We start from the raw sequence: 23,581 nt of genomic DNA on the forward strand, positions 1-23,581 counted from the left end.
TGGGGTCTTTTGCTCTGGTCTGAGATTGAGTATTAGCAATCAAATGATGGGGACTATTAAAGTGTTAAAAAAAAAAAAGTTAAAAAATGGGAAAAATCCCCTCCCCCGACTAAAAATGTAAATCATCATCAGTTTTTCCCATTTTACTCTCAAAAACCGTAAAAAAATAATTAATCATATTTGGTACCACCACATGCATAAAAGTCTGAACTATGAAAATATATTGTTAGTTATCCCATACAGTGCATGGCGTAAACGTAAAAAAATTATAATAATAATAATTTTAAAAAAGTCCAAAGTTGCTGCTTTGTCACATTTTATTCTAAAATTTTTTTTATAAAAAGTTAATAAGTTAAAATTAAGTAAAGCGGTACAATTATTAAAAAAAAAAAGGCCTATAACATGAGTATCATTTTAATCATATTGACCCACAGAATAAATAAAACATGTCATTTTTACCGAAAAGCGTACAGCGTGAAAACAAAACCTCCCAAAATTTGCAAAATTGCGGTTTTCTGTTCAATATTCCCACATAAATAATAATTTTTTGGTTGCGCCGTACATTTTATGGTAAAATAAATGATGTCATTAAAAAGTAAAATTGGTGACTCAAAAAACAAGCCCTCATGGGTCTGTGGATGGAAATATAAAATAGTTATGATTTTTAGAAGGTAAGGAGAAAAAAATGACAGATACAAAAATAAAATGGGCCTTGTCCTTAAGGGGTTTAGGGTAGGGTCACATGTGCTGTATTTGCTGCTGCGTATTTTCCTACCCATTCCTGCTCCAGATCTGCTTCAGCATATTTTTGCTGCCCATTGACTTCAATGGACAGCAAAATCTGCAACAGCAAATCTGCAGCAGAAAATCTACATGTTTGAATGTACCCTAAGGCTAAGTTTCCACTTGTTGTTTATTTTTTTTTATTTTTTTTTTTTTTTTTTCTGGCAGCTTTTGGAATACAGCCACTGCAGTTTTTGAGCCAAAGCCAGAAGTTTATTCAAAAGGAATAGGACATCCACTTCTGACTTAGGCTAAGTTTCCATTTGGTTTTTTTTTCTGGCAGTTTTTGGAATACTGCCACTGCAGTTTTTGAGCCAAAGAGTGCATTCCCACCTGGCGTATACGAAACGTATTTCACATTGCGCAAAATTTTCGGCAGCAGCGGGAAATACGCTGCGTATTCCTCGCTCACTATACACAGGGCTTTCCAGCAGCAGCCCTATGTGTGTAGTGAGTTTTGGAGGCGGAGCCGCTCGTCAGTTATGCTGGCACACGGCCCCGCCTCCAAAACTCACTACACGCAGAGGGCTGCCGCCGGAAGGCCCTGTATACTCCAGGTGGGAACGCACCCTAATAGAGGAAAGTAAGAAACTGCTAGATTCCTATGGGAGGGCTGATCTTCTGGGTTACTCCAGAGCATTAGATAGCATTTGAGCAAATAACCAATTTTTCTAGGACAGTCTTATGTGCATGAGCAGCTTTCATTATGCATGTTAAACAAACGTCACCAAGAGGTTAGGTTCTCCGATTTTATAAAAAGTTCCTCCCAGTTGCATATGTTTTAATGTTAAATATTTAGTCCTTTCTTAGTTATACCTGTATTTTGAAAAACTGGATGACAAGTACAGCATTTACAGCTACTTGGCTTTCCTGAAATCCTGAATGGCAAATCTGCCCAGCTATGCAGCAACACATACCTTTTCATTGTAGGAAAATGAATGTCCATTTGAATGTCAGATTCCAGAGAACACAAACTGTTTTTGGCATTAAACCCTTAGAAGTCTCCTGTATAGCCTGACATTAGACAGTTCTTGCTTTATGATGGCCATGCAAGATACATTTCGCTTTCAGTAATCTCTCCTGAGAATTTTACAGCCCTCAATACAGCGGTGATAACTGAGTAACTAAACACTGAATTCCACAAAAATAAGTTAAGCAAGAAAGGAAAAAAAACCTGAAGGAGTTGGAAAACACAGCCAAGTCATGGTACTGACACTGTCAGCCCTCTGTGGGGAGTGAAGGAATGAATACCTTATGTAACCCAGTGATTATACCAAGTACATGGTGGTACTCCTTAAATAAACTTTTTTTCCTGTCTTAGGTATGTTTGGAGCTCTGCCTTATGTTTAAGTGGACCAGAGACGTTTACGGATGGTACAAGTCATGCACTTTCATTAACTCCTTGAAGGGAGGCCATCTCGAGACAGGTCAGTGTAAAGTATACAACCCTGCGTGCTGAGGAAGATACTACCAATGCTGGTAAATTCTGTCATGACACTATATACTTCTGTGTGATACATACATATTTTCTTCTGCAACTCTGAGACATTTTTCTGGATAATGCCAACCTACATCAAGCTTATTAGATCAGAATCACAAACCAGTAAATGCCTCATACATTGATGATATTAGTCTGGAGTACATACATAACATTCCCAGGTTATAATTTAACCCACAAACAGTGTTGCATGTACTTGTAGGATAACATTTGCAAAAAAGTCTTGATTGAAAATGTTATACTGTTAAAAAAAACTAATGATAAAACGGTGGTAAAATTGGGCATCTTCGTGGCCAGATATGAGGATTTTGTTTCTTAGACATACAGTTAGTATGCATCTATTTTATGGGGGGGAAAAAAACATATTTGTTGATCTGTTTTGATGGAAAGTCATTTATTTACGTATATACTTAACAACACAGGACGTAAATGTACGTCCTGGTGAGGTGGTACCTAACGCACAAGGACGTACATTTACGTCCTATACATAACCGGATGCTCGAGTCATGCCAGGCAGGTCCCGGCTGCTGATAGCAGCCAAGGGACCCGCCGGTAAAGGCCGACATCCGTGATCGCGCAGATGTCCGCCATTAACCCCTCAGATGCCATGAGCAATACAGATCACGGCATCTGCAGCTCTGCGGTCACTAAAATGAATGATCGGATCACCCGCATCGCTGCCGCGGAGATCCAATCATCCAGAATGGCAGATAGAGGTCCCCTCACCTGCCTCCACTGCCTGGCAGGGGTCTTGTGCTCTGGTCTGAGAATATTAAAAAATATTTAATAAAAATATTTGATATCACCGCATACGTAAATATCCAAACTATTAAAATATAATGTTAATGATGCCGTACGGTGAACGTAAAAAAAAGTCCAAAACTGCTGCTTTTTTTTATTTTATTTTTTATTCCAAAATTTTTTATAAATAAATGTATTAAAAATGTTATACATGCAAATATGGTATCAATAAAAAGTACAGATCACATGACAAAAAATTAGCCCTCATACCACCTCTTATACGGAAAGTGAAAAGTTATAGGTCTTCAAAATAGGGGGATTTTAAACGTACTAATTTGGTTAAAAAGTTTGCGTTTTTTTTAAGCACAATAGTAATAGAAAAGTACATATTCATGGGTATCATTTTAATCGTATTGACCCAAAGACTGAAGAACACATGTCATTTTACTGTAAATTGTATGGTGTGAAAACGAAACCTTCCAAAATTAGCAAAATTGCGGTTTTCTTTTTAATTTTCCCACAAAAATAGTATTTTTTTGGCTTGGGCCATACATTTTATGGTAAAGTGAGTGATGGCATTACAACGGACAACTAGTTACGCAAAAAAAGTTATGATTTTTTTTGAAGGCGAGGAGGAAAAAACGAAAACGTAAAAATAAAATTGTCTGAGTCCTTAAGGCCCAAATGGGCTTAGTCCTTAAGGGGTTAAAAATTCTAGAATCAGAAAACATACAGTGGGTACATCCCTACCTATAACAAATACACATGTACGGGGGGGGGGGGGGGAGGGTGTTTTTGGAGAATCAACACAGTACAAGAAGAAAGTCAGAAACACAATTAAATGGTGCACACACAAATATATTCATAAAAGCTGTACAAAGTTGGTGTAATTTATTACAACAATATGGTACACAAGACACACATTTAAAACCACTAAAACAGTCCACAGTTGGGCTCACTGCAAACTAAGGGAAAATATTCTCTTCTTCAACGGAAGCCTGCACAAGATGAAAGCATGTGTGAGACGAATTGGCACAAATAAATATGTGATAAGATAGAATACATAGATGCCCAATAGCCCTAGATCTGGAAAAAGGTACAGTATAACCTATCACAGTTCCCCGATATTGCATAATCTATACACGGTAGCATAGGGTGCATGGGACTAATGGAAAATGGGCTATATTAACCCCTATTGCTGAATGTAAAAATCATAATACAAAGCCACAGTCACAGGCCAGTGGCACCGATCAAAAGGAGAGTGCATTCATCACAATGATAAAGAAATAACAAAGGGGGGTGTACCCCTTCATTATGCATGATGTATATTTAAGCAAAGTGCATGGTCAGGAACTATAAAGCAAGTTCAGAAGCTTTATTTGTAGCTGATGAGTGACAGCTGAGAGTGGGTTTGGGGTTTCGCCGGTCAATTCAGACAATTCCGGGGTCATACGTGTCTCTGGTGACCCGGAAAATAAGGGGGATCGGGAATGTCCAAGACACCCACGATCCCCCTGAAGGGATAGGAGTGAGGTGGCAGGGATGCCACCCCTCCTATCCCTGCTATTGGTCAGTCAGAAGCGACCAACCAATAGCAGATCGGAGGTGGGGGGGGTTAAAGTTCGGTTCCCCCTTTCTGCCCACCCACAGTAGTGCGGCAGAACGGAGGAACTGTCCTGTGACCGGCATAGGAGCTTACTTACCATCAGCGGCAGCAGGCGGCGATGATGTACGGCTGGCTCCCTGGTGCAGACTATGGAAGCCGTTGAGTTGCCTAGCAACATCTGGAGGGCTACAGTTTGGAGACCACTATATAGCGGTCTCTTAACTGTAGCCCTCCAGATGTTGCAAAACTACAACTCCCAGCATGCCCGAACAACAGTTTGCTGTCTGGGCATGCTGGGATTTGTAGTTTTGCAACATCTGGAGGGTCACAGTTTGGAGATCACTGTGCGGTGGTTTCTAAACAGTGTCCCTCTAAATCTTGCAAAACTACAACTCCCAGCATGCACGAACAGCAAACGGCTGTCTCGCCATGCTGGGAATTGTAGTTGCGTACCTTCAGCTCTTGTATAACTACATCTCCCAATATGCCCTTCGGCAATCAGTACATGCTGGAAGTTGTAGTTTTGCAACAGCCGGAGGCACACTGGTTGGAAAACAGAATTCAACTGAAGGTTTTCCAACCAGTGTGCCTCCAGCTGTTGCAAAAGTACTCCCAGAACGCACGGTCTGTCAGTGCATGTTGGGAGTTGTAGTTTTGCAACAGCTGGAGGTTTGCCAACCCCCCAATGTGAATGTACAGGGTACATTCACACAGGGGGGGGGGGGGGGTTTAGTGAGTTTCCTGCTTCAAGTTTGAGCTTCGGAAAATTTACCGCCGCAGCTCAAACTCCTAGCGAGAAACTCACCGTAAACCCCCGCCAGTGCGAATGTACCCTAACACTACACTACCACATTTTCGGACAGCCACTGACTGTCCAGGCATGCTCAGAATTTAGCAACAGAGAATACCCCTATGTCCACCCCTATGCAATCTCTAATTCAGTCCTCAAATGTGCATGGTGCTCTTTTACTTTGGAGCTCTGTTGTATTTCAAGGAAACAGTTTAGGGCCACATATGGGGTATTTCCGTACTCAGGAGAAATTGCGTCACAAATTTTGGGTAGCAATTTCTCCTTTTACCCTTTATGAAAAGGAAAAGTTGGGGTCTACACCAGCCTTTTAGTGTAAAAAAATAAAAATGTTTAAACTAACATGCTGGTGTTGCCCCATACTTTTTATTTACTCCCAAAATTTGTACCGCAATTTCTCCTGAGTACGGAAATACCCCATATGTGGGCATAAAGTGCTGTGCGGGCGCACAAGGCGGCTCAGGAGTGAGAGCGCACTATGTAAATTTGAGGCCTAAATTGGTGATTTGCACAGGGGTGGCTGATTTTACAGCGGTTGTGACATAATCGCAAAAAAATAAATACCCACATGTGGCCACATTTTGGAAACTGCACCCCTCACGGAACGTAACAAGTGTTATAGTGAGCCTTAACACCCCACAGGTGTTTGACAAATTTTCATTAAAGTTGAATGGGAAAACGAAAAAAAAAAACATTTTGACTAAAATGCTGCTGTTACCCTAAATTTTCTCATTTTCACAAGGGAAAAATAGGAAAAAAAAGCCCCCCAAAATTTGTAACCCCATTTCTTCTGAGTAAGAACATACCCCATATGTGGATGTAAAGTGCTCTGCGGGCGAACTACAATGCTCAGAAAAGGAGCGCCAATGGGCTTTTGGCGAGAAAAGTTGTCCGGAATTGAAGGCCACGTATTTTTTACAAAGCCCCCATAGTGCCAGAACAATGGACCCCCCCCCCCACATGTGACCCCATTTTGGAAACTACACCCCTCACGGAATGTTATAAGGGGTATCTGACAGATTTTTGGAGCAGTGGTCCGTGAAAATGAAAAATTTTATTTTTCATTTGCTCAGCTCACTGTTACAAAGACCTGTCAAATGCCAGTGGGGTGTAAATTCTCACTGCACCCCTTATTAAATTCTGTGAGGGGTGTAGTTTCCAAAATGGGGTCAAATGTGGGGGGTCCACTGTTCTGGGAGCTTGTATGTTTACAAAGCCCCTGACTTCTATTCCAACCAAATTCTCTCTCCAAAGGCTCAATGGCGCACCTTCTCTTCTGAGCATTGTAGTGTGCCAGTAGAGCACTTGATGTCCACACATGGTGTATTTCCTTAGTCAGAAGAAATGAAGTTACAAATTTTGGGGGACATTTTCTCCTATTACCCCTTGTAAAAATTTAAAATATGGGGGGGAACAGCATTTTTTTGAGGAAAAAAAATTAATTTACACATCCAACTTTAACGAAAGGCCTTCAAACACCTGTGGGGTGTTAAGGCTCACTGGACCCCTTTGATAGGGGATAAGATGTCTAAGCACCGGAGTACCCCTTTAAGAACCTTTGAGTTAGTCACATGATAATGTGTTCACATGATGTCTTTGTCACCCAGGGAGCACCAGGTGATCTGCAGCTTGACCTATGGGCTTCTGGCTCAGCCCTTCATTATAAGAGGGGGAGCCATTTCAATTTGCCTCTTTTACTCTTCTACCACACTTCCTACTGAGACACAGTAAAGACCAGACATCTTAGAGCTAGTGTCCAGCACACCTGGATTTCTCAAGCCTAACCTACAGCCACATGCCAGTAAGTCAAGTCATCTATGTCTGCTGTCACTACCTACAGTCAAGTCAAGTCTATAGTCAAGTCTATTATAGTCAGTGTGGCTGTCACTACAAGTCCCAGCTGCAAGGTCACCTCTATGGGATCCTGGCCTAGCTGTAAAGACTATTTCCATCTGTCTACCTCAGTAAAGCTACCATTAATCCTAACCTGATCTTGGACAATTATTGCCCTGCCTAACCTTGGGATAGCGGTGCTACCGTTCGGGTGGTTACCGGAAAAACCACACCCTGGCGTCACGAACCTTTAGGGGTTAATAACACCTGCCCCATGGCTACAACATCTGCCCCAGAAACCTCATCGCACACCCGTGGTTCACCACATATTCATTTTTTTGTAATTATTTTTTTTATGTAATTTAAATGAAAAATTGGGTATCGTTAGAATTGTACTGACCAACAGAATAAATATTTTTAGAAATTTTTATAATTTAATTGCACTTTGTAAAAAGCCTCAAAGAAGTTTGAACAGACTATAGTACAAAATTGTGTGAGAGCACGATGTAATCTCACGCTATGTAGGTGATGTTAGCAATGCAGTAGATGCAGTTGTAGGTCAGCTTTAGTGGGTACTCCGGTGGAAAACAAATGTTTTTCAACTGGTGCCTTAAAGTTAAACAGATTTATAAATTGCTTCTATTTAAAAAATCTTAAGTACTTATCAGCTTACAGTACTTATCAGCTGCTGTTTACTACAGAGAAAGTTGTGTAGTTCTTTCCAGTCTGACCGTAGTGCTCTCTGCTGACACCTCTGTCCGGGTGTAAATAACTACACATCTTTCTCTGGAAGGATTAAGATTTTAAAACAGAATTAAGAATAACAGTAATTATCTGTAATTCTCTGGCACCAGTTGATTTATTTATTTTTCCATAGGAGTACCCAAACTGCAGCATCGCCATCATGTCTCATATGCACGTCAGTGTGATTTGCTGCCAGGCCCTTCGCTTAGGCTGTGTTAATTTGTTGCAGTATCGCAACTAAATAGCGCGTGTTTCTGCCGTGAATGGCAGAATTTGTGGTGAAAAATGGCTAATTTTACCAGGTTTTAATTTTTGTTCTTAAATGGTCCACTCCAGAAATCAAATATTCTGTAGCAGTACATAAGGGATATGATCTTGACTATGCCCCGCATGGATGTTTTTAACTTCCATAAAGATGACCTGTTAACTCTCTTAAAATTTGTTTCCCATAGACCACACCTTCTTTTCTTTTTTCTTTAATCCAGAGCAGAGAGCCAACAGTAAAAAGGGTCCCTCTTGTTCTTGAATGCTGTTATTCAGATAGGAGCCATGTAGTGTTTCACTCTTTTTTTTGCAGGTGCTCTCAAAAGAAATGATCATGAAAATCCCAAGGGCAAGGGGTGGTGGTCTGAAGAAAAGAGTGCAAAAAGCAGAAACTCCCCCCCCCCCCCCCCCCTTTTATTTTATTTAATTTTTTTTTACTTTTTTAAGTCTGTAACCCATAACTACCCTTATCTCTATATTTCTATAAATTATGAAAAGTTAACACTTTCTGTATCTGGATCTCTTGCTAAAATAACAGATATCTTTTTTCTTTTTTATAAAGAGAACGATCTGCAGAGCTGTAATTGTCAGCGAGTAAAGCTCATTCTACAAGAGGAATGTCTGCTACTATCAGCTTGCAAAGTGACAGCACTGTGGTTTTCACCGTGAAGTTTGAATGTCTGGATTAGGTCACTTAGCTCCTTTATACTTGGAACCAGCCACAACTTGTACTGCAGTGACACACATCTGCTGACTCGATGGATCAGCGCTTTAAGCTTGAGGCTGACTGGTGGGCCATGCTTGAAAGCGTTTTGGCATGTGCTGGTGCCTGCATTTTTCACCCTTGACTTAAAGCATATGCTTCATACAATTGAGACAGTGTTAGCGTGTGGGTCTCAGGCAGCTTCCTACACATCTGGCAGAGCCTGGCCCTCCTTCCAGGTGAATCATCTCTCCTGGGAGGGTGGCTTCAAGCACTGTGGCATCTGCAGAGTGGCAGGAAGTGTCTGAATTCATCTGAAAGTGATTTCTATCTACACATGCTTTTCCAATTTCATCAGGCCCCGTTCTGCTCCATTCCAAGTGACATGATCAAATACGGCAAACAAAGGAAAGATTGATTTATAAAAAGTTTCCCTTTGACCTCACAGACTTTAGAGGGAACTATGAGGGCAAACTATTAAAGTGTAAAAGTTTTGCTTCCTAATGAACGCCTTGAAAAAACGTAAAGCAAACATTAGTTCATTTGAGACCTGAGCAGATAGTTTAGAAAGTGTTTGGTTTCTGTTGTGCTAGATATTTCCCCATGACGTTTCTCTTCTATCCTCCGGGTTAGTCCTCAGGATGCTAGAGATCTGTCATAAATGGAATTTTTTCATATAGATCTGATAGTTATCAAGGTAACAGCAATCTGTATATACTAAATATCCAACTACATCCTGTTGTGTTCAAGTACAGGAACTTACAGTAACATCATAAGCAGGGCCGGTGCAAGAATTTTTTTTTCTACACAGGCGAAGGTGCATTTTGGTCCCCCCCACCCCCCTTCATCACTGACATAACGTGAGTTTGAAGCACCCAGGAAAGGCAGAGTATTGTGCCTCCCCCTATGGCCTGGTGATATAGTGTATTCATCGTCACTCACCAGGGGCACACACAGGATTTTCTCACAGTGGTGACATCGGCTCTACACCCGCTCTGCAGACCATATTAGTAATTACATAGGTAAATGTAGTGACCTCTTCTCTGTTCAGAGTCGTGCACTTTTCTTTTTCTTTTCCATCCAGCCCAGACTGTCATGTTGATTCTTATATCCACAACACGTCTCCACAGAACCTGCCAGACAAACCTTTTAGGCTGCACACTCCTTAAAGGGGTATTCCAGGGAAAAAATTATATATTTTTTTTTTAATATATCAACTGGCTCCAGAAAGTTCAACAGATTTTTAATCCTTTAAATCTTAATCCTTCCAATAATTATCAGCTGCTGAAGTTGAGATGTTCTTTTCTGTCTGACAACAGTGCTCTCTGCTGACACCTCTGTCTGTCTCTGGAACTGCACAGAATAGGAGAGGTTTGCTATAAGGATTTGCTTCTACTCTGAACTGTTCCCGAGACAGGTGTCATCAGAGAGCACTTAGACAGAAAATAGCAACTCAACTTCAGTAGCTCATAAGTACTTAAAGGATTAAGATTTTTAATAGAAGTAATTTACAAATCTTTTTAACTTTCTGAGCCAGTTGATAATAAAAAAAAAAAAAAAAATGTTCCCCTTAAGGATTGAGCGTTTTTCCATTTTTGCACTTTCGTTTCATCCTCCCTACGTACATCAGTAATTTTACCCAAAGATCTACAGCAAAACGGAAAAAAAATCATTTTACGACAAATTTGAGGAAAAAACGCCATTTCGTAAATTTTGGGAGCTTCCGTTACTACTCAGTACATTTTTCGGTAAAAAAGACCCTACTTATATAGTCGTACTTCTGGAAAAAATCATAACTACATGCAGGAAAATGTATACATTTAAAATTATCTTCTGACCCCTATAACTTTTTTATTTTTCTGCGTACGGGGCTCATTTTATTGCGCCGTGATCAAAAAGTCTGATCAATACAAAAATGGTACCGCTAAAAACTTCAGATCACTTTTTATTAATTTTTTCATGATATAAAAAGTGACCAAAAATATGCTATTTTGGACTTTGGAATTTTTTTGCTTGTATGCCATTGACCCTGCGGTTTAACGATATATTTTTATAATTCGGACATTTCCGCACACGGCAATATCACATGTTTATTTTTATTTAATTGTTTTTTTTTTTTTTTTAAAGGGGGTGATTCAAACTTTTATGAGGGAAGGGGTGAAATTATCTTTATTAACTTTATTTTTTTTTTTTTTCCTTTTTTTTTTTTTTTTTGCAGTGTTATAGCTCCCATAGGGGGCTATAACACTGCACACGCTGATCTTCTACATTGATCTTTATTATCCCATAGGATACCATAGATCAATGATTCTACAGCCAGAAGGCAGGTAAGGGGACCCTCCTTGTGTCCTACAGCTGTTCGGGATGTCACGATTTTGCTGCAGCAATCCCGAACAGCCCCCTGAGCTAACCGGCAGCAGTTTAGTTTCACTTTAGACGCGGCGATCAACTTTGAACGCCGCATCTAAAGGGTTAATAGCCTGAGGCACTGCAATCAGTGCCATGCGCTATTAGCCACAGGTCCTGGCCATTGCTAGGTGCCGGGCCCGACCCGCTATGTCGTGGGGTCACGCCATGGCCCCTGCGTTATAGTAAGGGAGAGGACTCAGGACGTACCAGTACGTCCTTGGTCCTTAAGGGGTTAAGCACCTATAGCGCTCTATACAGTAATAATAACCCCCATGGTGTCTCACACTGTAGAGTGGGTGGATAAGCGGATTGGGGGAAGAGTACGCAGGTCCCTTGCATTAAGTAGATCCCTTCACGTGGTTTTCCCCATTAGAGGTGCCCCGAGTAGGTAGGTGCCACCTGTAGGTAGGTCTCCGTGTAGATAGCTGTAGGTATTTAATCCCTGTAGGCAGTAGCAGCCTCCTATAAGTATGGGTTACTTCCTGTAGGTAGGTCCCAATGTAGATTTAGGTAGTAGTAGAATCCGCCCTCCCCTAGGTAGTAGTAGTAGCAGCCCCCTTTTAGGTAGAAGTAGTAGCAGCAGTATACTTTGGGTAGTAGTAATAGCATCAACACCTTTTAGAAAGTAGTAGCAGTAGCAGCAGCAGACCCCTTTAGGTAGTAGTACTAGCAACAGCCCTCTAGGTAGTAGTAGCAGCAGCTCCCTTTAGGTGGTGGTGGTAGTAGTAGTAGTACTAGTAGTTTAGTAGTAGCAGCAGACATAACGGCCCTCTTTAGATAGTAGTGATAACAGCCCCTCTTAGGTAGCAGACAGAAGCAGTATCCATCATACATACACCTCATACGTACATACATGTATCATACACACATCTATCATACATACCCACATCATTTATACAAACATCATACACACATCTATCATACATACATAAATCCATCTAGCTTACAAACATCTGTCATACATACACACATCTATAATGAATTCATACACACGCACACATCATACATGCATACACACTTCATTCATTCATACACACACATCCTACATGCTCACTTCATACATGCGCACACACATCAAACATATACACACATCATACATAAACATACCCCCCTCTACCATACCTCCCACGTGGTTTTCTTACCTGCAGCCGCCGCAGTGCCACAGCCTGCTGCTCATCAGCCCGGGGGATATCGGGTCGGAGGCAGCACGGATTTCATTGTAGTCTTCACTTCTTCCCCGCAAAGAAGTTCAGCGTTGGTGACCAGCAGCTGCAGGCAGGGACATCTCAGGGGCTAGGCGCAGACGTGCGTTCCTGCGCAGGGCACGTCTTCTCCCAGCTGCACTGTAGCTGTTAAAGTGGCTGTGTCCCTGCCCCATCGAGTGGAAGGAGGCAGACGGCCCAGGCCCACGGGCAAATGCCGGTCTTGAGGTCAATTAAATTGGGGGGCACAGCAGTGCTACCTGAATACAGCATTTACAGGAGTGGGTATTAATGTTCCCTGCTCCTGTACAGTAATGAGTGGCGATGCACATTGCCACTCATTTTAGGCCTGTGATCAGAATCCTCTGCCAGTGGATGGGAGTTCAGCTGCCTTAGCTGCCTAAAGCTTGCACCAGCCCTGATCATAAGGCTTTGACCACACATAGAAGGGATTATAAATACCAATACTGATTCATAAGACTGATGCAATAAGGCTAAAAGTGTCTGTTTGCTGTACATGAAAAATGGCATGTGATTCTTGCTTATTACATTTGTATAGGAAATTTTTTTATTTATTTATTTTACTTTTTCTACTTAAAAAAGGGGCAAAACAAACAATAAATGGTATGCCAGACCTACAAGCAAAGAAGCTCACACTTTGTATTATTCCATATATGCTTCACAGCAAATCTCCTGACCAGAAGCCAAAATGACATACTTTGCCCTCTTTCAGATCCTAGAGGTTCTGTAGATAAAGATGTAAATACTGTCAACATGTAGGTGGCACAACCCACCTGCATGTACAGCCCCGTACTTCTTGAAACTGGGTGGGTGCAATCTAGACAAGTGTACATGAGCAGCGATGTATGCATCGTCTAGCACTTCATTTGCTGGGCTGGAGAGTGAGCACTGATGTGCATGGGACAGTGTGCATTGCTGCTCTTTACACTTGCTGGGACAGTTAGGAGAGCATCCAGTGAATGTATACAGTGGCCTGGAGATGAGTGGCTATGCTGTATTCATCTCTGCTCAGTGGACAGGAGCAAGTAGTCTGACGTTTGACAGGAATTGCTGCGCATATATATATATATATATATATATATATATATATATATATATATAAACATTTCTATAGACCATATGCAGAAAATGTAGCTTTGTGGCTACATTTGTATGTCTAGATGTATAACTGAAGATTTCCTGGTGCTTATGGAAAACGGGCACTGAAAAGCAGAGTGAAAATAGCTTCAGAATTAAAGGAGTTCTGTAGTGAAATATAACTTGTCCCCTATCTAAAGGACAGGGGATAAGTTATAGATCGTGGGGGGTCCGACCACTGGGGACTTCCTCGATCTCCTGAACAGTGCTCCGGCAGTCTGCTGGACGGGATTGTGCCGACCCCCGCACAGAGGAGCGGCCAACACACCTCCTCCATGTATCCCATGGACATGAAGACTACCGAGGCCCCGTTTAGGACATTGTGGGGGGTCACGCTGCTGGGACCCCCCCCCCCCCCCCCCCTTTCCACGATCCATAACTTATCCCCTATCCAAAGGAGATAGGGGATAAGTTATATTTCACTGCCCTACACCTTTAACAAGGACTATGCATTATATATTTTAGAAGTATTGGTAGGAATATCAAATAATACAATGTAATGGCAAACAGATGCCATTTTAATAGCAAAACCTTTAAGAGTTTTCTGGTATCAGACAATTGTAGTTAAATAAAACTGTTACCCCAAGATATACAGTACCTCACATAAGTGAGTACACCACTCACATTTTTGTAAACATTTTATAATATTTGTGACAACACTAAAAGATATGACATTCTGCTACAATGTAATGTAGTGAGTGCACAGCCTGTATAACAGTGTTCAATGTTGTGTACCCTCAAAATAACAGTGTTGTGTACCCTCAAAATAACACAGAACACAAAACACAGCAATTAATGTCTAAACCTTGACAACAAAAGTGAATACATCCATAAGTGGAAATGTCCAAATTGAGCCCAAAGTGTTAATATATTCTGTGGCCATGATTTTTTTTCAGCACTGCCTTAAGCCTCTTGGGCATGAAGTTCACCAGAGCTTCACATGTTGCCACTGGAGTTCTCTTCCACCAGTTCTGTGATGTCATCATGGAGGAGTGGATGTTTGAGACTTTGCACTCCCCCACCTTCCATTTGAGGACACCCCACAGATGCTCAGTAGGGTTGAGGTCTGGATACATGCATGGGTAGTCCATCGGCTTTACCCTCTGCTTCTTTAGCAAGGCAGTGGTCATCTTGGAGGTGTTTTTTTTATTTTTTATTTTTTTTTATCATGTTGGGATACTGCCCTGCATCCCAGTCTTCTAAAGGAGGGGATCATGCTCTGCTTCGGTATGTCATAGTAAATGTTGACATTCATGCTTCGCTCAATGAACTGTAGCTCCCCAGTGCCAGCAGCACTCATACAGCCCCAGACTATGACACACCCACCACCATGCTCGACAGTAGGCAAAACACACTTCACTGTAGGCAAGTACTCTTTGTACGCCTCACCTAGTTGCTGCCACACATGCTTGACACCATTTGAGTTTATTTTGGTCTCCTCAGACCACAGAACATGGTTCCAGTAATCCAGGGGTTTCAAACTCCCGGCCCGCGGGCCATTTGCGGCCTGCGGAACGAAATTTTGTGGCCCACGCCAGGTATGTAGTCAAGAAAACTGTGTCTTGAAGCAGTTCTGTGTCCTGAGCAGAGCAGAGACTGCACACACACCCCCATCAACCAATCACAGTGTCCCAGCACTCAGCACAGTGACTCAGCACTTTCCTCAGCTATTCTGGACACACAACACTTCAAGACACAGTTTTCTTCACTACTCCGGAGAGAAGCGCAGTGCAGGACAGGTAAGGTTGTCTATGTGTGTGTGTCTGTCTATCTGTCTGCGTGTGTGTTTGTCTGTCTGTCTATGTGTGTGTGTGTCTGTCTGTGTGTGTGCATGTGTGGGTGTCTGTCTGCTTGTGTCTGTGTGTCTGCATGTGTGTGTGTCTGTCTATGTGTGTGTGCATGTGTCTGTCTGTCTGTCTGTGTGCGTGTGTGTGTGTCTGTGTGTGTGTGTGAGTCGGGGGGAGGGGGGGTAATCGAAAATGCTACCTAATGTGGGTAACCTGCTACTTACTACCTAATGTGGGGAACCTGCTGACTACCTAATGTGGGGAACCTGCTGACTACCTAATGTGGGGAACCTGCTGCCTACCTAATGTGGGGAACCTGCTGCCTACCTAATGTGGGGAACCCCCAGAAGTAGCACCCCCATCATCCGTCAGCTCATGCTATTACCACATGGGGTTTGGGAAATGGGGGGGTTGGTGGTGGATGATGGGGGTGCTACCGCTGGTGAAGGGTGTTGCTGGTGGATGATGAGGGGCGTATGATGAGGACATTATATGTAATGGGCGCATGCGGCCCAGCCTCACCCAGCTGCTACCTCCAGTGGCCCCCGGATAATTTGAGTTTGAGACCCCTGCAGTAATCCATGTCCTTAGTCTGCTTCTCATCAGCTAGTTACCAGGGTGTGAATGTATTTGACACTGCAGAAAATCTGTAGGACAGCAAAAATAATGCAGCGTATTTTGCTACAAGCAGACACACACAGGGCTTCTCTGACGCAGACCTGTGTGCGCAGTAAGTTTTGGAGATGGGCCCAGCTTGCCGGGTGGCTGCAATACGCAGGCCCGTCTCCAAACCTCACTTTTCACAAAGGGATGCCGAGAGAGAATGCCTGTAGCTAAATATTCGGTGTATTTCCTGCTGTCCAGCAGATTTTCTGCACCGTGAAATATGTAGTGTATAAACTACATATGACACTTCCCTAAAGGTGTTTTTATGGATACTACTACAGTAGTTTGTGTGCCTCTTTTCTTGTACATAGGTCTTACTTGTGTGTATCTTATTGGCTCCAGAATATAGTGGATCTATGGAGACCACCATTTATAGGTTAACTAAAGTGTAATAGTCTGTCATAGGGTACAAACATGTCTAAGGCACACACGTTCTAAATGGATGTTCACCTTAATTTACTAGATCTTGCCTCTGGATTAAGAGTGTAACTAGAGCTGAAAATGATCTTACACCTGTCTAGCCTCCTGCTACATGACTATGTATGAATGCTCAAACTGTAATAACAGATTTGTCCCCTGTAAGAAAACCTAACAGTGATATCCAGCCTACAATATGTAACTTTTTTTAAGGCAGGGATTGAGAAATTTATTAAGAATCTAGGAGTCGGCAAAAAGTTAGGAGCCAAGGTGCTGCATGTCATGCAATGTGACATTTACCGTATTTTTCGTCCTATAGGACGCACCGGCGTATAAGACGCACCCAATTTTTAGGGGCAAAATCTTAAAAAATATAGATTTTGAACCCAATAGTGGTCTTCAACCTGCGGACCTCCAGATGTTGCAAAACTACAACTCCCAGCATGCCCGGACAGCCGTTGGCTGTCCGGGCATGCTGGGAGTTGTAGTTTTGCAACATCTGGAGGTCCGCAGATTGAAGACCACTGCATAGGAGGTAATACTCACGTGTCCCCGCCGCTCCGGACCAGTCACCGCTGCCCTGGATGTCGCTCCATCACTGTCGCCGTGTCCCCGTCGCTCTGGAACGTCTCTGCTGCCGGCCGGGTATCCTCACTCTCCGTCGCCGCCATCACGTTGTTACGCACGCCGACACACGTATGCGACGACGTGATGACGAGGAAGGAGAGCACCGGACATACAGGGGATCCCTGAACGGAGAAGACACAGAGGAGGCAGGTAAGGTCCCCCCCCGGTGTCCTGTAAGCACTAACCCGGCTATTCAGTCAGGCTGTTCGGGACCGCCGCGGTGAAATCGCGGCGGTCCCGAACAGCCCGACTGAACAGCTGGGTTAGTGTCACTTTCCCTTCAGACACGGCGGTCAGCTTTGATCGCCACATCTGAAGGGTTAATACAGGGCATCACCGCGATCGGTGATGTCCTGTATTAGCCGTGGGTCCCGGCCGTTGATGGCCGCAGGGACCGCCGCGATAGGGGTGTATTCGCCGTATAAGACGCACCGACTTTTCCCCCCAGTTTTGGGGAAGAAAAAGTGCGTCTTATACGGCGAAAAATACGGTATGTGACGCTATATGATCAGTCCTTAGTCTCCCATCACCACTCCCTGCATGTCAGTTATTATAGGGCCGGCTGAGGACACCTTTCAAAGTTCATTTCTCTATCGGCTCCATTGGGGGACATAGACCGTGGGTGTATGCTGCTGTCTCTAGGAGGTATGACACTATGGCAACAAAGAAGTCGGTTCCTCCCAGCAGGATATACCCACCTCCAGGCCCTGAGCTAATCAGTTTTAAGCTTCGGGTCTAAGGAGGTGGACATGGTCTGGAGTTCTCTCCAGACCAGTTCTTATGTTTTATTATTTTCCTAGATTTAGGGATGTGTTTAGATTTTTTTTATTCCATTTTCTTTCCTGTTTTCAGGTGGGGACTCAGGAACTGAGGCTCACTGTTTCCCCATTGCAAGTAAGGGGGCACAGACATTGTGTATATGCGATGTTCACCCCCTCTCGCCAATGGTCAGCGCCTGGGTTTGTACCTCATGGGTCACCCTATCTCCCTGCTCGCCTCGCTCGCACATGGTAGCCCGGCATGATGCAGGTGATAAAAGCTGGCTGAAGACTTCATAGAAAGACTTCATGAGGTAAGTTCTTCTGACTGAGGTGAGTATATTTCCCTTTCTCCTTAGGTGCAGATTTGCAACATCTGGAGACCCTCAGTTTTTGGCCCACTTTCTCATGGGTCTAATGGGGCTGGCCTGGACAGGGGGTCCTTTATTAAAAACTGGGGTGAGCAGTGGCAGTTTGAATGGGCAACTTTCTACACTTTATTCTTATATATATATATATATATATATATATATATATGCATGTGTTTTTACATTGAAGCGGCGTTCTCTATGCGGGCGCTCTGAGCGCCAGCTTACTTTCACTTTCAGCAGCGGCTGCTGCCGGTGGCGTCTAGTCCGTTCTATTCTTTTCCAGCGTCCTCTGGCTTCTAATTCTCAGGTCTGGACCTTCCTTCAGGGAGTGGCGCATGCTGCCCCTCCTTATCGGTCACCTTCTCCCCCTTGGGATTTGAATCTGGTTCTGGGGGTACTCCAAGGTGAACCTTTTGAACCCCTTGTGGAGGTGTCCCTATGCCTCCTTTCTTGGAAAGTGGCGTTTTCTTGTTGTTATTTCCTCCATTCGGAGAGTGTCTGAATTGGCAGTTCTCTCCTGCCATTCTCCGTTTCTGGTGCTTCACCAGGACAAGGTTGTCTTCCGGCCAGATCCTTCCTTTTTGCCTAAGGTTGTTTCGGCCTTTCATCTCAATGAGGACATTATTCTTCCGTCCATTTGTCCCGCTTCTTCTCATTCTAGGGGGCATTTACTCCACAAACTGGATGTGGTTTGGGCTGTTAGGTATTACCTCTCTATCTCTTCTTCGTTTCGTCAGTGCGATTCCCTTTTCGTCCTTACGGAAGGTCGTCGTAAGGGACAACCTGCTTCCAAGGCTACCACTTCTCGGTGGATCCGATCTGCCATTTCGAAAGCCTATCGCTGTAGGGGGAAGATTCCTCCCTTCAGGGTTGTGGCTCATTCTATCCGTTTCTGTTGGGACATCCTGGGCTCTCCAGAACAAAGCCTCGGCCTCGCAGATTTGCAAGGCAGCTACTTGGTCATCTTTGCACACTTTCTCGAGGTTCTACCGGGTTCATACTTTCGCATCGGCTGATGCTAGTCTGGGCCATAAGCTGCTGCAGGCGGCACAGCCGTCTGCCTGATTATCTGCCCACCCAAGGGACGGCTTTGGTATGTCCCACGGTCTGTGTCCCCCAATGGAGCCAATAGAGAAAAGGAGATTTTTTAACACTTAACATAAAATCTCTTTCTCGAAGGATCCATTGGGGGGACACAGCTCCCGCCCTTTTGGGTTTCTCTTTGGTTCTCTGTCCGAGGGTGTGTTCAGTTATATCCTTTCTTCTGGTTCTCGGACAGTTCGTGTTTTTTCCTTGACCTGTCGGTTCTCATCTATTGCTCTGGTACTAAAACTGATTACCTCAGGGACTGGAGGTGGGTATATCCTGCTGGGAGGAGCCGACTTCTTTGTTGCCATAGTGTCATACCTCCTAGAGACAGCAGCATACACCCACGGTCTGTGTCCCCCAATGGGTCCTTCAAGAGAGGTTTTATGGTAAGTGTTAAAAAATCTCCTTATTTTTACTATTGCTACCAGTAGGAATGTCTCCAGTGCATGGTAAGAAAGCAGATTTTACCATATATAAGGTGTTGCCGCGCATTATATGGTAAGATCTAATGCCAGGTTCCCTTTATCCCCTATATGCAAAATCAGGTACATGTACTTGGTGATTAGGGATGATTTTCCGCATCACCACATACATGTACCCGATGAGAATAAACTGTCACAGCGCCGCCGGGTGCTGTGACAGTTTATTCAGTTCGGCTGTGCTGCACAGCCGAGCATCCCTGAAGCTGGCCAGGGACCAGTCGCAGCAGTCTCAGGCCGGCGATCGCTCCTGTTGTATCACTGTGACGGCAGTGTCTATTAGGGTTACAGAGGGAGGGAGCTCTCTCTGATACCAATCGGCGCTCTGCAAAGTGAAAGCAGAGTGCCAATGGTTGCCTGACAATGGCCTCCTGCCGATGGTTGCTTATCTGCTATCCTATGCCTGCCAGTGTAAAACTGACATACATAGGCATAATTCAGTGGACTACAGAGGTGTACTCCATTGAATTATGTGTATCATAGTAATAAATATAGTGTCAAAAAAATAAAGTGAAAAAATAATAAAATAAATTAAATATTATAAAAAAATATTACAAAAAAAAAGTCAACATGTCCTGCAAAAAGAGTCCTCACACAATTGTGTCGGTGAAAAAAATAAAGTTATGGCTCACAGAATGTGGCGACTTACAAACAAGATTTTTTTTATGCTATAAATGTACTAAGATACAAAAAAAGTATATAAATTTGGTATCGCCATAATCGTATCAACCTGGAGAGTAAAGTTAACATGTCATTTATACTGCATGACGAACGACCTAAAAATCTTAATAAAAAAACAACCGCAGAATAGATTTTTTTAATTTTATTTATACCACATCATAAAAAATTAAAAGATCATATATACCCCAGAATGGTACCAATGAAAGCATCAACTTGTCTCCCAAAAATATTTTTGCACACCACGGCCTCTGCAACTTTATATGATGCCAGCAAAATATCCTAAACTAAAAGGAGGCCCCAAAATTCACACAGCACGCCTTAATGTTTGAGGTTTGTGTGTAAGACACATAGCACACAGAGGCCACATATGGGATATTTCTAAATACATCAGAATTCGAGGAATAAATCTGAAGTTGCATTTCTCTGTCAACACCTGCTGTGTTAAAGACTAAAAATCTGCAAAAAAATACATAATACACATAGTGGGATTTGAACCCAAGGCCCCAGGGCTGCAAGTCAGCAGTGCTAACCTCTGAGCCACCATGCTACTCTCACCATACATCTAATATGCATGGTTGCTGAAATAATAGACTCTATAATGCAGGATGGAGAAACAGACAAAGAAGTTCTTTTCTAAATAAAATTTTTCATCAAATAAAGAAACAGAGTTCTTCCCTCTCTGTATTTTACTTTTGAAAATTGAAGTTAAAAAATCACACGCAACAAGCGTTCCTTTGTGTAATGGTTAGTACTCTTGAAAATTCAAGTTTAAATGATCCTAAAGTCCAGAAGACTCTATAATGCAGGACGGTGAGAAACACAGAGAAATCCTTTTCAAAATAAAAGGGTCCCTCAACAGGCACAACAGCATGAAAGACCCCATTTGCACAAGGTTGGATGCCGAGCTACTCATGTCCCGTTCCTCGTCCTCAGTGATGTCAGGGAAGGTATCATCTTCTTCCCCCCCCAGTCACGTACAACACCACGGGAACCAGATAGGTGACAAGGAGCACCCTGTGATGCCTGTTGTGGTTGGTCTGCCTCCTCCTCTTCAAAGCCACATTCCTCCTCTGACTCCTCTTCCTCACAATCCTCTTCCAGCGTTGCCACAGGTCCAGCAAGCGATGCTGATAAGGCTGTTTCTGGTGGTGATGGTGTCCACAACTCTTCCTCTTCACGCTCATCTACTTCCTGATCCAGCACTCTTCGCAGGGCACGCTCCAGGAAGAAAGCAAATGGTATGATGTCGCTGATGGTGCCTTCGGTGCGACTTACCAGGTTTGTCACCTCCTCAAAAGGATGCATGAGCCTACAGGCATTGCGCATGAGCCTCCAGTAACGTGGCAAAAAAAATTCCCAGCTCTGCAGATGATGTCCTAGCACCACGGTCATACAAATATTTGTTGACTGCTTTTTCTTGTTGGAGCAGGCGGTCGAACATTAGGAGTGTTGAATTCAAACGTGTCGGGCTGTCGCAAATCATGCGCCTCACTGGCATGTTGTTTCGCCGCTGGATATCTGACAAGTGCGCCATGGCCGTGTAGGAACGCCTGAAATGGCCACACACCTTCCTGGACTGCTTCAGGACATCCTGTAAGCCTGGGTACTTGAGCACAAAGCATTGTACAATCAGATTACACACATGTGCCATGCACGGCACATGTGTCAACTTGCCCAACCTCAATGCCGCCAACAAATTTGTTCCGTTGTCACAAACCACCTTGCCAATCTCCAGTTGGTGCGGAGTCAGCCACTGGTCCACCTGTGCGTTCAGGGCCGACAGGAGCGTTGGTGCGGTGTGACTCTCCGCTTTGAGGCAAGTCAACCCCAAGATGGCGTGACACTGCCGTATCCTGGATGTGGAATAGCACCTGGGGAGCTGGAGGGGGGGTGCCGGTGATGTGGAGCAAGATGCAGCAGTGGAAGAGGACTCAGCCGAGGAGGTTATGGAAGAGGATGGAGTAGGAGGAGTAGAGGAGGTGGCAGCAGGCCTGCCTGCAAGTCGTGGCGGTGTCACCAACTCCTCTGCAGAGCCACGCATCCATGCTTGGCAGCCGTCACCAGGTTTACCCAATGTGCAGTGTAGGTGATACACCTGCCCTGACCATGCTTTGCAGACCAGATATCAGTGGTCAGATGAAGCCTTGCCCCTACACTGTGTGCCAGACATGCCATAATTTCCTTTTGCACAATGGAGTAAAGGTTAGGGATTGCCTTTTGTGCAAAAAAATGTTGGCCGGGTACCTTCCACTGCGGTGTCCCAATGGCTACAAATTTTTTAAAGGCCTCAGACTCCACCAACTTGTATGGTAAAAGCTGGTGGGCTAGCAGTTCCGACAAGCCAGCTGTCAGATGCCGGGCTAGGGGGTGACTTTGAGACATTGTCTTCTTGCGCTCAAATATTTCCTTGACAGACACCTGACTGTGGGCAGATGAGAAGGAACTGCTCAAGGCGAGAGACGGAGAGGCGGATGGTTGAGAGGGGGCAAGGAGGGCAGCAGTGGTTGACCTGGCTGAAGATGCTGGACCAAGAGGATGATGGTGGCTTTGACTTTGTGTGCTGCTTGTACTGACTTGTTGATCCCATAGGCGTTTGTGATGTGACATCATGTGCCTTTGCAAAGCAGTTGTGCCTAGGTGGGTGTTGGACTTCTGGCACAGGTTGCAAATTGCCGCCTCGCTGTTGTCAGAGGCAGACACACACAAAAAATGCCACACTGCTGAGCTCTGCGATGACGGCATTCTGGTGGTGGCAACAGCATGCGTTGATTGGCGTCCTGTCTGGCTGACCCCGGGTGCCGATGTATGCTGTCTGACTGTGCCACTAGCTCCTTGCGACGACCTCCCCCTGCTTCCAACTCGTCTCCTCCTCCTTTCTGTCTCCCCATCTGAACTTTCCCCCTCTTCTTCTCTTCTAGCTGGCACCCACGTGGCATCCACGGACACATCGTCATCAT

The 23,581-nt window shown here is 43.9% G+C and overlaps 1 protein-coding gene across 10 annotated transcripts in view; it reads left to right on the forward strand.

The window, feature by feature from the left end:
• BNC1 (basonuclin 1) overlaps window positions 1-23,581 on the forward strand; it is a 212,186-nt gene that overhangs the window by 103,399 nt on the left and 85,206 nt on the right. For all 10 annotated transcript variants that reach the window (XR_008892475.1, XM_056572153.1, XM_056572151.1 and 7 more), the window contains exon 2: window positions 2,105-2,210. The gene's annotated coding sequence lies outside the window, so the exon portion shown is untranslated. The remainder of the gene's footprint in view (window positions 1-2,104; window positions 2,211-23,581) is intronic.

Source organism: Hyla sarda, chromosome 4 (genome assembly GCF_029499605.1).
Source record: "Hyla sarda isolate aHylSar1 chromosome 4, aHylSar1.hap1, whole genome shotgun sequence".
NCBI classification, from domain to species: domain Eukaryota; kingdom Metazoa; phylum Chordata; class Amphibia; order Anura; family Hylidae; genus Hyla; species Hyla sarda.